Raw genomic sequence first — 13,336 nt, 5'->3', positions numbered from 1 at the left:
GTACAAGCATCGGCAAGTAAATTTATAGTGATGCGCGTTAGGCTCGGATGGTGCGCTAAAGGACACAAGATTTATACTGGTTCTTGCTGAATGTCCCTACGTCCAGTTTGTTGTTGCTTGTATTATTAGCACCGAAAATGGTTTATAGTAGGGGTACAAACGATCGAGAGAGGGACTGGTCCCAAGTCTCTGATGGAAGGGTCGAAAGGAGGCCAAGAGCTTGGTAGCAGCTTGACTATATGTGTTGTGTGTTGTGCCGTCAAAAGTCGGTCCCCCTGTTGGAGGAAGCGCAACCCCTTTATATATGAAGAGGACGGCTTTACAAGTGTGAGGGCTAGGGTGCGTACTCTACCTTGTCTTGTGGCTCACGTCTACCCAGCCTGGTTTCCCATTCTGATGGGTGCGTAAGGATGATAAGCGCCTACAATACTGTCGATGCCTCTGTAGAATGTCAGGATGGTTACAGAGCACTGCCCCTCGCAGGGTATGGACTGTAGTACAGTGGCTTTGACTTATGAGCCTTGCCCAGTCTTGCTCCGTACGCCTTCTGGTTCCTATGAATCTTTATCGGAGGGACACGGGGTCGGGGTCTGGAGTAGCGCTATGGGCAAGGTCTTCCGATCGGAGAGGGCGTCCGGAGGATGAAGCGTGTGCTCCGATCCGGTGAACCCGAGGGAGCGGGAAGCGGGAGCCGCTCCCTTGGGACCATAACGTGGTGATGGTATATCCGTCATTTGTGGAGATCGCAAATCCTTTTCTGGAGCGTAGTGGTTGTCGTATATCTTTGTCGGGTTCTATGTCCCAGAGCTGAAGGCGGCGCCTACAACTCTACAGGGCAAAGAGCATGCACCTGCAATACTTTTCAGGATCTACTACGCTCGGAAGGGTCTAAAGCACCCGTCCCATCGTTCCCTGGCAGTACCTTTCCTGCCGGGGCACAGGGTATGGTCCTTGAAGCCGTGGTTGACCCGAACGTCTTGTCTTGCCCTGTACCCATCATCATGAGGGAACGAGGAGAAGTTATCAGGCAAGACGAAACCAGTCTTTAGACATCGAGCGGGGCGAGGTTCGTCCTCGGTCGTCGGGCGAGGCGAAGACCAGTCCTTATCCCTTGGGCGAGACCGAGCCTACCCCTCGGGGGTCGGGCAAGGCGGAGTCTATCCCTCAGTCCTCGGGTGAGGCAGAGCTAGCCCAAAGGCATCGGGCGAGGAGGAGACTAGCCCTCAGCCCTCGGGTGAGGCGGAGCTGGTCCAAAGGCATGAGGCAAGGTGGAGACTAGCCCTTAGCCCTCGGGCGAGGCAGAGCTATCCCAAAGGCGTCGGGCGAGGCTAAGACTAGCCCTTAGCCCTCGGGCGAGGCGAGGCTGGCCCAAAGGCGTCGGTCGAGGCGGAGACTAGCCTTTAGCCCTCAGGTGAGGCGGAGCTGTCCCAAAGGCGTCGAGCGAGACGGAGACTAGCCCTTAGCCCTCGGGCGAGGCGGGGTTGGCCCAAAGGCATCGGGCGAGGCGGAACCAAACTCCCATCATTCAGGCAAGGAACGTAGCGGCACCCTTGTCCGTCCAAAAGTTTTTAACGTTCAATGGTTATTGGTTTCACCTTCTGGGGTACCCCGGTATTAGGTCACCGACAGTAGCCCCCGAGCCTCTGGGTGATTCAGATAGAATCGCCTGGAGGGTGTTTTTGATTTCGTTGGAGTTACTTTGCCAGAGGGTGCGCGCGAGCGCACCCGATGGGTGTAGCCCCCGAGCCCCCGGGTGATTCGAGTAGAGTCGCTCGAGGGTAGTATCGGACCCTTCGCGGGTAAGGCTGAAAGACTTGGTTTTTCGTCAACTAGATATTTTTAAGGGAATCGTGGTATTCCATTTGCGGGAAATTAATTCAGTGTCGGCCCGGCTGGGACCCGACTGCGGATCGAGGCCCTGGTGATGCTTGCGTCCTTGAGTCCTGGTAGTTTGCGGGCCTATCCCTCATTGGGACGACCCTTTGGCTCTATGACCCTAGGGGGGCTGACCTCCGGTCGTTATGGGCCCAGACGAGTTTAGTGAAGAGATTTTTCTGGTCCACGTCCCCTCTGTGGGAAAAGAGTTTGGTCGCTTCGGGAAAGTGAACCACCCAGCACGATTTTGGTGGGAGAGGATAGGGATCGTGGGTGCGTGTCCCGCGACGTGACACGATGGTGCGCGTGGCTGACCTGGAGATTGAGGCGGACGGTTGCCCTTCTTGCATCCATCACCACTATAAAAACACGGGGTTCGCCCCCAGGGTTCCGTACTTCGCTTCCTCGCCTTTGCATCCGCAGCTTTTGCCGCCAATCGCCTTAGCTTCCCACGCCAAGACTGCTGCTGCCAATAGGTTTGGATCCGCATTTACCGCCGTCATCAAGCTTGCGTCCGCGCCGCCGCCCTCATTGAGCTCGCACCCACCTTCCCCCGACGTTTCGATGGAGCTGTGGGGCAGATCCGGCATTACTTCTCGGTGTTTGGAGGGCCTCGTCCGCCGTGGCCTCCTCCGCCCGCTGTCCACCGTCGGGGAGTGGCTGCTGCCCGGTGATGAGAGTGAGCCAGCGTCGCCCGAAGGGTACGTCGTGTCTTTTACCATCTTTCATGAGCGGGGATTTGCCGTACCCATGCATAGATTTCTTCGAGGGTTGTTGGATTATTACCAAGTGGAGTTGCAACATCTTACCCCCAATGGTGTCCAACATATGATGGCGTTTGTTGCCCTTTGTGAGGGTTTCCTAGGGATCGATCCCCACTTTGATTTGTGGCGGCACTTTTTCACCGTCAGTTTGTCGAAGAGGAAGATCGGGGGAAAGGATGTGAGCGTGCTGATGGGATGTGCCAGCATTCATCTGCGCCCCACTTGGTCGAGGGACTACCCGCTGATGCGTCTGTCATCCTCAAATAAGGGGTGGCACTCACAGTGGTTTTACGTCAGGGACGACCTGAGTGCCACTTTGCCGAAGTACTCTAGGCGCCTTATCGACGAGGCCCCAGAGTTGTGGCAGTGGGGCTGTTCGACTTCAGAGAAGAAACACCTTGCTGACCTTCTCGCCGCCATTCATGCTCTAAAGGTCCAGGGCGTGAAGGGGTCAGGGATCATTGGTGCCTACCATGTGAGGAGGGTGGCGCCGCTAATGGCGCGTGCGCTTCCCTTGTACCGGATGGTTCTTAGAGAGTCGTTCGAAGGAACGGTGCTCGTTGATGAGGCGCTTGCTCCTTCTGAAGTGGTGCAGCGTATCAGGGAGGCGATGGAGCCTATGAAGGACACCTCCAGCTCCGCCCTCGAACATGTGTATCCGGTGCTAGGGCATCCCCCAATGCGATCGGAACCCAGGTTCTTTGAATTTGTAAGCTTTCCTTCCCCGTGCCCTCCTTTTCGATTGAATTTTTGATCCTTTAATACCAACCTTGGGATGGTAGGACCAGCCGAGGAGGCTATTCTTCAAGGACTGCCTGGTCCCGCTGCCGAAGGATCGGGTCATGGCGACGGCGAATCACGTCGTGGCTGAGTGGGAAAAGAGGGCAAGGGAGCAAAAGAAAGCTGAGGAGCGGCGGAAGCAGGAAGCATGGGATCAAGGAGAGGAAGTAAGCAGCGATGACGACGATGATGACGACGACGATGATGTTGATGAGGTTGCTGCCGGTGTGGATTGGGGCATCCTGGAGGACGAGGGCATGCTGACCAATGCCCCTCCATCTATGCAGGAACCCCCCTCATCCCACGTGGAGGGAAGCGAGTCCGCAAGGTTGGCGGAGGTTGGAGCCAAAGAGTCCACCGCTTTGTGTGGGGTGCCGGTAGAAGATCAGTGGGTGGCTGGATCTGAGGAGGCCCCCGAGGTGCTGATGGAGGAGGGGGGGTCTTGTTGCCATGTCTCATGAGAGGATGGAGGTGAGTGGATCTGCCACCCAGCCTGAGGTGTTGACCGAGAGGGGTGGCTCTGCAGCCGTGCCCTCGGAGACAAGGGAGATGAGCTCCCCTACCAAGGAGCAAGGGGCAGGTTTGAAGTGGTCCCATCCTAATGAGTTGAGGCAGGGGTCTAGGGGTTCATCCCCAAAGCGCTCTCGTCGGCCGAAGGCGTCGGGGTAAGCCACTGACTCCCCTGTCTTTCTTTTATTTTGTTTTTTTGTTTTGACTTTATGCCTTTTTCTTTTGTGTCAACTTTTGTGGACGGGCCGCCCTCTAGGGACGATGCCCAAGAAGAGCCTTGCCCGTCAGGCGGGATGGGCGGCGTCGCTCGATGTTGCTCCTGTTTCGGGCAGGAGTGGCGACGATGCTGTGGCTGCGTTGGTTGACTCGACGGCGGCCGTGGCGGCACCCGCGCCTTTGGTGGCCACCGAGCAGGCAGGATCTTCCATAGTGGGTACGGCACCACCGACCGAGGGTCATGTATCGCCGGTGGAGGTGGTGGTGACCATGCCAAGCCAGGATCTGCCGGGCACAGCCACGGTGGTGCTCGAGGGCATAGTGCAGTCCGTGCCACCAGGGGCCTCGGTAGGGGTGGCCGCAACTGCGTTGTGCTGGGAGAAGCTAGGTGCAGCCACGATGGTGTCTGAGGGTGCAGTGTAGCCCGTGCCATCGGGGGCCTAGGTGGATCTACCCGTGGCGCTCGAAGCAGCCCAGATGGAGGAGGATCCGATCGGAGGGTCCTCGGGCATCGTGGCGGTGGTGTGGAGGACCAGGAGGGAGTCGCCCCTGGCCCCTTTGTCGGGAGACAGCTGCTCCCCTACGTGGGGCGAGCTGTCGCTTCAGTGGATGGTCGCTCAGGACCCAACATCGGCTCTTTTTCACGCTCGACGACCATGCCGAGAGCATGGAGCGGGAGAGTCTTGACTTCGGGCTTTCGACTATGATGAATGCCCTAGACCAGGTCAGAGGGGCCCTACGTGAAATTGTCGTTCCTACTAGCTAGGTATCTGCTCGTTCTTCCTCGTTTTCCTCCTTCTTCAAGTACCTTTGTGTTTTCGTATTTTTGATACCGGTCTTCTTTTTAGATCATTGTTGCTCGTAGTCGGAGCAAATCCCAGTTCCTCCATGAACAGAAAGCGAAATGGGATTGCCTTGTCGAGGAGGCCCAGCTACGAGGAGATGTGGGCGCGTAGCTTGCTACCGCCTAGCAATGGGAGGCCTAGGCGCGTCAAGACGTGGAGGAGGCCCATGGGATGTTTGAGGACTTGTCGGCGAGGACAAAGCTAGATGAGGAGGAGATCGCCAGGCCCTAAAAGGAGCAAGACGAGCTACTGTAGAAGAATGTCGTGGCTAGTGAGAGGGCCGGTGAGCTCCTGGCGGAGCTATAGACGAAGCGGGACCTTAAGCTGAAGGCTGAGGAGAGGTCCGCGACGTTGCAGGAGAAGGCAAACTAGGATGCCGCGGTGGTCGATCGGACCATCTGAGAGCGCGACAAAGCGCGTCGGGAGGCCAAGGCATGCCGGGTGGATCTTGGAGTCGAGGTGACCCGACAACTGGATGCCAAGGAAGTTTCTGCCGGTCTACGCGCCAATCTCGCCGAGGTGCGGGGGCTTCTCCAAGCTGCAGGTGATGAGTATGATCGCCTATCCCTCACCGTTCTGGTGGTCTACGACAACCTATAGGTGGCACAAGAGGAGGGTACCAGCTCACTTGCGGCCTGTGCTGCTAGTATCACGGCTCGGGTGGGACAGCTTGAGGAGAGTGCTTTTCACACCAGGATCACCCAGGCCTTCACCATCGCCCATTCTCATTACGAGAAGGAGATCAACCTAGAGGTGATGAGCGAAGGTTTCCTGCCTACTTATGAGGATGATGAGCTGGACGCGATTGAGAAGGTGGTGGCTCCTCTTGCGAAGAACCTAGCGGATAATCTAAAAGAAATGGTTCTCCCTTCACGGAAGTAGTTAGTCGAATAAATTTGAACAACACTTATATGTAATATGTGAACAAGTGTCGGTACTTTCGAGTCTGGAAGCAGTTTCATGATTTTGCTTCATAATTTCATTTTGTTTGATTTCACCTTCTTCCCTTTTTGCAATCAAAAAGAGTGTTTATTTGATCCGACCCTTCCCTTTGTCTAAGGCCGCATGGCTGGTGGTGCTTTCAGGGGAAAAATTTGGGTTGTGCTACATGAGCAAAACATACCGTAGCCGTCTGGTCGTTTGGTTTTTTGCGGTCTTACCAATCTGTTCCCCCAAATCTTGCCGTTAGTCTTGATGCGAGGAGGGAGTCTGATGTAATGATTGTTTCAAAAAAAGGAAGGGAGGTAGCCGTACCTTTACTAGCCCCCGAGTGAGATCCGACCCCTTGCGTTCGCTGGGGTGGGTGTTACTAGACACCGAAGCGTTCAGATGGAATCCCATTCCGTGGTTTTTGTAATAGGGTCGGCAAAGTCCTCGAATGGCGTTCCACTATTCCCCATCCTGCCTTCCAACAGAATTCCCCAAATGGGGACTCTATGGGCTCGGCAAGGGGGGGCCTTTGAACCTCTGTCCCTGTATCAAGCGGCTCGAGCCCCCGAGCGATAGGGGTCGGCCGTAATTCGCGTGTTACCCCGTCGTTGATTTTCGTAATTGGAGGGGCCGAGTAGACAACACTTGCCTCGGTGGCTTGAGTATTGTGCTCAATGAGCTTGCTAACGGGTACGTTCGTATGGAATCCGGGTCCATCATTTGCTGATGGGGTCGGAAGAGCCCTCTGGTGGCATTCCATAACTTCTTAACCCGCCTCCTAGTAGATGCTCGAGCCGTTCGATAGGCTCAGGTGGCCTGATGGCCTCTCCTCAATGGAGATTCTGTGGGTTTGGCTCGGGGTTAGAATCGAACGAGAAAAGGTTGAGATGTCCCTATCTACTTCTGAGCGGGGTCGGGTAGGGCCGCTGGGGCTCATCTTAGTTATTTCTCCCTGGCTCTGTTTGGCACGAGGCGGCCTTGAGCCCTTCGTGGGCCGGCCTTCGAACCTCGGCCTACTGCCACCCATATCGAATGAGGCGACGACCGTTTCGTGACGCGACACGAAGTGTTGGGATGCAACGTTTTGCATACATAATGTTTGAATGTATAATTTAATCAAAATGAAGGTGGGGTTGGTAACATTACCTTGGTAGCACGAGTGACGGAAAGCTCCCACCCGTTGTGTTCGAGCCAGGTTTTGGGTCTGATGTTTTCGACGAGGCCAGCGTAAACTGCATAAGTATTGCTACTTTTGTTTTTATGATTGATTTTAAGCAATTTGCTAGCTTCCCCCTGAAGGGGGGGCTCTGCAGGTGGACCCCTCCAAAGTCCTTTTGGGAAGGTGGAGCTAAGGCTAGCAGTGTGAGGAACTATGAACACGATTATGCTGGTGAACCAAAAAGACTCCGTAGCCGACGGAGTGTATGGTCCGGTGGTTCCTCTAGTTGTGCTCATCATTGTATTCCCACACGCCGCACTTTTGGTTTCCCAAACATAAGGAGGGGTCAGGCTAAAAAAGGGTGTTTAAACAAACATGCACCCTCAGCAGCACCCGAGCGATGTCCGTGTCCCTACCGTTGCTGGGGTTGGAAGCTCGACAAAGAATTCAACACTCAAAGTAAATAAACAGGGGTGCTTATCTTTCAGTCGGTCGTTCGTTCGTTGTTTTGACTGGGCCGACCGATCGACCCACGGGGCCTGTTGGGCTCCCCCTGGAAGGAAGTTCCATTGTTCGGTCATCCCTGGTCATGCCTGGGGAAGCAGAGAGTCGCCTGTAGGTGAGTGTGCCCCGGTTCTTGTGTCCGGGGTGCATTAGTGGTGGGCCATGTCCGTGTGATGTTCTGGCTTACCAGGCGGCGTCCCATCGATTAGAGCGCGTCCCATCATTTCCGATGTGTCACCTCAGATTTCTGTCAGCATTGATTTCGCATTTGTATTGAATAGGGGAAGGCAGAGAGTTTTTCGTCCGAACCTTTCGCCTTTCCTTAGCTGCCAAGCCCCCTCTTTAAATAGGGGGGAAGAGTTCTCGCCGCACCTCCTCGCCAGCCTTTGAGCCGCCACCTCTTCTCCTTCCTTTCCACTGAATGTATCAGTTCCTAAGTAAGAGAGGGTAATGCCAAGGAAAGATAAACTCAAAGGTCCACCCGTGATTCCAGAGCGCGATGTCAAGCTAGAGGTTATTCAACGTAGATGAGATGGTGTGGTTCGCCTATGCTGAGGAGGGGTTGCCGCTGCCGGAGGAGAAGAGGCGCCAGAGGGTGATGAGCATTGTTGATTTCGCCGCCTGAAAGCTCTAGTTTGGTTTTGGTTAATTGATGAAACTCTAAGTGCTAACCTAGTTTATCAAGATGATTATGAGATAGGTAGCACTACTCCAAGTGATGAAGCAATGGTGAAGATCATGACAATGGTGATGGTCAAATGCTTAAACTTGGAAAAGAAGCAAGAGAAAAACAAAAGGCTCAAGGCAAAGGTATAAAAAGTAGGAGCCATTTTGTTTTCATGATCAAGACACTTAGTGAGTGTGATCACATTTAGGATAGATAGCTGTACTATTAAGAGGAGTGATACTCATATCAAAATTTGGTTATCAAAGTGCCACTAGGGGCTTTAATTCATCGCATATGCATTTATGATCTAGTGGACTGCTAACACCCTTGAAAATGTTTGTGAAAATATGCTAACACATGTGCACATGGTGATACATTTGGTGGTTGGTACATTTGAGCAAGGGTGAAGAAGATAGAGTCGAAGAGGAGGTAGTCGCGTTGGTTACAGAGTGACCGGACGCGTTCGGTATGATGACCGGACACGTCTGGTATTCGGCGGTAGACTCAGCGACCGGACACGTCTAGTCGCCACACCGGACACGTCTAGTATGACTCAGAAAAACAATGTTCCACAGTGAAGTCGATCGGACGCTGGTAGCGTCCGGTCCGGTGTGACCGGACGCGTCCGGTCATCCATGGGTGCTTACTGTACTCGACCGAACGCTGAGGGTCAGCGTCTGGTCAGTCTCTACCAGACACGTCTGGTTGGCCTTGGTGGCTTACTGGACTCAACTAGACTCGATGGTGGAGCGTCCGATCAATTGAGTGTCTACGTCTGGTGTGAGCGTCCGGTCATCGGTAGTATGCGCGGCAACGACTATGATGATTTGAACCGAACACGTGGCAGTCTGGGGCTACCAGACATGTTCGGTATGCCGACCAGACGCATTCAGTATTCACGACTGAAGCGTCCGGTGCTGCGTCCAGTCAGTTGGACTGCAGCGTCCGATCGGTCCGTGATTTGCCCAGTGAAGGGGTATAACGGCTCTATTTGATGGGGGCTCTATTTATAGCCCTATGGCTGGCTCAAGGGATAACTTTTTGCACATTTTCATTGACATAGCAACCTTGTGAGCTTAGCCAAAGCCCTTCCACTCATCTCCATCATTGATCCATCATCATTGTGAGATTGGGAGAGAATCCAAGTGTATTGCTTGAGTGATTGCATCTAGTGGCACTTGGTATTCATGTTGCGCTGCGGATTTCGCTTGTTTCTCTTGGTAGTTGCCACGACCTAGATGGTTGGAGCAGCAGTGGAGGATCGGCACGAGTGGGTGATTGTTCGTGGCCACCTTCGGTGATTGTGAGGGGAGTTGTACCTTCCCCGACGGAGTGCCAAAAGGTAACTCTAGTAAATTGCTCATGTCATTGAGTTACCTCACTTGTGGGTCGGTTCTTGTGGTGTCCTATCGTGTGGACGAGGTTTGTAAAACACCTCTTAGCCGTCGAACCACCAAGTGTTGGTCGATACAACGAGGACATAGCGTGTTGGCAAGCACGTGAACCTCGGGAGAAAATTGATTGTCTCTTGTCATTTGCATTCTCCCGGTGATTGGTTTGATCTTCATCTTGTGATTGGTTCATCCCCTACATGGTGGTATAATCACCCTACTTACTTGATTACATTCTTGCAAACTAGTTGATACAAGCTCTTTAGTGTAACTAGAATTGAGAGCTTGCTTGATTATTTACATTTATCTAGTTGAGCTCTTTAGAGTAGCAAGTTTGTGTGCCTAAGTAATCTTTCCAACTAGAATTGTTGGATAGGTGGCTTGCAACCCTTGTAGAGCTAGAGCAAGTTTGCATTACGCTATTTGTCATACTAATCAAATTGCTCTAGTTGATTTATAGATTTTTAAATAGGCTATTCACCCCCCCTCTAGCCATACTAGGACCTTTCAAGTGGTATTAGAGCCATGGTCACCGTTTGATTAAAGGCTTAACAACCTCGGTGTCAAATTATGGCTCAAGTTGTGTTCAACCATGTGGGGGCAAACCACCGTTCTTTGATGGCACATGCTATGGTTATTGGAAGAGAAAGATGAGAATGTATCTTGGTTCAATCAATGATCAAGTATGGGAAGTGACTGAGAATGACTATGCTATCATTGATCCCAATGATCTAACCAATCAAGATAAGATCAACAAGCAATGCAATACAATGGCTCTCAACACCATATATAATGCCATTGATTCCAAGGTGTTTGAGCAAATCAAGGATTGTGATAGAGCAAATGAGGTGTGGAAGAGATTGGAGGAAACATATGAGGGCACACTAGCGGTAAAGAGTACCAAGTTGTATATCCTCAAGGATAAATTGACCAAGCTTCAAGATGAAGGAAGATGAGAGCATTCCGGAGATGTTCCATCGATTGCAAGTCATTATCAACGACTTGAAGGTATTGGGAGAGAAGATCAAGGATGATGATGTCTCCCATCGATTCTTGATGTGCTTACCTCCAAGATTTGAGATGTTAAGATTGCTCATCATAAGAGGAGGATTGAAGGACATTACCCCCAACCAAGTACTAGGTGATGTCATGACACAAGAGACATACCGCGTGGAAAGGGAGGGGGATGACAAGAAGGACAAGAAGGAAGAAGAGGATAAGAAGAAGAAAAGCATAGCATTCAAGGCTAGTTCATCATCATACAAAAACAAGGGCAAGTCCAAGAAAGAATCAAGTGATGATGAAGATCTAAGTGATATTGATGATGAGGCTATGGCCCTCTTTGTGCGCAAGATGGGCAAGTTCATGAAGAAGAAGGGCTATGGTGCAAGAAAGAGAAGAGATCACACCAAGAAGAAAGAGTATGTGAGAAGATGCTACAATTGCAAGAGTCTCGATTATGTAGTAGCAAATTGTCCATACAATAGTGACAATGATGAGGATGAGAAGAAGAAGCACAAGGAGGATAAGAAAGAAAAGGAGAAGAAGGAAAAGAGAATGACCTTCCAAAAGAAGAAGAAGGGTGGAGGCTATGTAGTCACTTGGGATAGTGATGGCTCATCGGATAGTGATGACTCTAGTGATGATGGCAAGAAGTCTATCAAGAGAGCACTAGCAAGCGTCGCCATCAATGACAAGTCCTCCATCTTCGACACTCCATCAACATGCTTCATGGCAAAGCCTACCAAGGTAAAATATGATGAGAGTGATGATGATGAATGTGAAAGTGACTCTTGTAGGAATGATAATGATGATGATGATGATGAGGAGTACTCCAAGGAGGAGCTCTTGGACATGTGTGAGCAAGTGCATGCTTGCAATGAGATGAAGAGAAAGGAGTGCAAAGAATTGCGCAAGAAAGTAAAATTTCTTGAGCAATCCTTTGATGAGCTCAATGCCACTCATGAGAAGCTAATGAAAGCCCATGAGAAGCTTGGCAAAGCTCACTTTAAGCATGAAAAGGCTCACTCCTCTCTCATTGAGCAAGTCAAAGTGGAGGAAGCCAAGAAGGAGCAAATGATCATAACATGTGATGTGGGACTAACATGCGATCTTATTAATGAATCTATTTTTGTTGCTCCTACTAACACTTCTTGTAGCACTACCACCTCTACTCCACCTATGAATGATACATCACTAATGGTGGAAAATGAAAACCTCAAGAAGGAGGTAAATGAGCTCACTCATGCCTTAGGCAATGCCTATGGTGGAGATGCCTGCTTGCTAAAGTGCTTGGGTAGCCAAAGGTTTTCTCTCAACAAAGAGGGATTAGGCTATACCCCTAAGAAAGACAAGGCGGCCTTTGTCACTCCCAAAGCTAGCTTTGTGAAGGGCAATGGTCGGTTTTGTAATAGATGCAAGCAAGTTGGGCATATAGAGCAAAATTGCATGACTAACAAGAACAAACTACCTAATGTATCCTCAATCAAATTTGATTCTTGTTACATGCTTTATAAGGGTGCCAATGGTGTGAAGGCTAAGTTCATTGGTACACCAATTGTGGGCCCAAAGAAGAAGGCCATTTGGGTACCAAAGACCTTGGTGACTAACCTACAAGGACCCAAGCAAGTTTGAGTACCTAAAAAGAATTGATCTTCTTTTGTAGGTAAATTATAAAGCCGGAGGAAGGTATTGAGTGCTTGATAGTGGGTGCACACAACACATAACCGGTGATCCAAGAATGTTCAATTCAATCAATGAAAGCAAGAGCAATGGGATTGATAGTATCATATTTGGTGACAATGGCAAAGGCAAGGTCAAAGGGCTTGGTAAGATTGCAATATCCAATGACTTGAGCATTTCCAATGTGCTACTAGTAGAGAGCTTGAACTTCAATCTATTATCGGTAGCCCAATTGTGTGATCTTGGTTTCAAGTGCATATTTGGTGTGGATGATGTAGAGATCATAAGTGTAGATGGCTCTAACTTGATATTCAAAGGATTTAGATATGAGAATCTATACTTAGTTGATTTCAATGCTAGAGAAGCTCAATTGTCAACATGTTTGATCACTAAGTCTAGCATGGGTTGGTTATGGCATAGAAGGCTTGGTCATATTGGAATGAAATAATTGAACAAATTGATTAAGCATGACTTAGTTAGAGGCTTGAAAGATGTCACATTTGAGAAGGATAAGTTATGTAGTGCATGTCAAGCTGGAAAACAAGTTGGTAATACACATCCTAAAAGAGCATGATGAGCACATCTAAGGCATTTGAGTTGATGCACATGGACTTGTTTGGACCAACCACATACACTAGCATTGGTGGAAACAAATATGGATCTGTGATTGTGGATGATCTCACTAGATACACATGGGTGTTCTTTCTTGTTGATAAGAGTGATGTGTTTGCTACATTCAAATCATTTGTCAAAGGCATTCACAATGAGTTTGAAACAACAATCAAGAAAGTTAGAAGTGACAATGGTAGTGAATTCAAGAATACTAGAGTTGATGAGTTATGTGATGAATTTGAAGTTAGACATCAATTCTCGGCCAAGTATACTCCTCAATCAAATGGGCTAGTTGAAAGAAAGAAAAGAACCTTCATTGATATGGCAAGATCAATGTTGAGTGAGTACAATATGAGTCATTCATTTTGGGCCGAAGCAATCAACATGGCTTGCTACTATAG

This window comes from Miscanthus floridulus, chromosome 5, assembly GCF_019320115.1.
Source record: "Miscanthus floridulus cultivar M001 chromosome 5, ASM1932011v1, whole genome shotgun sequence".
NCBI classification, from domain to species: Eukaryota; Viridiplantae; Streptophyta; class Magnoliopsida; order Poales; family Poaceae; genus Miscanthus; species Miscanthus floridulus.
Note: the sequence above shows the minus strand (reverse complement) of the source record.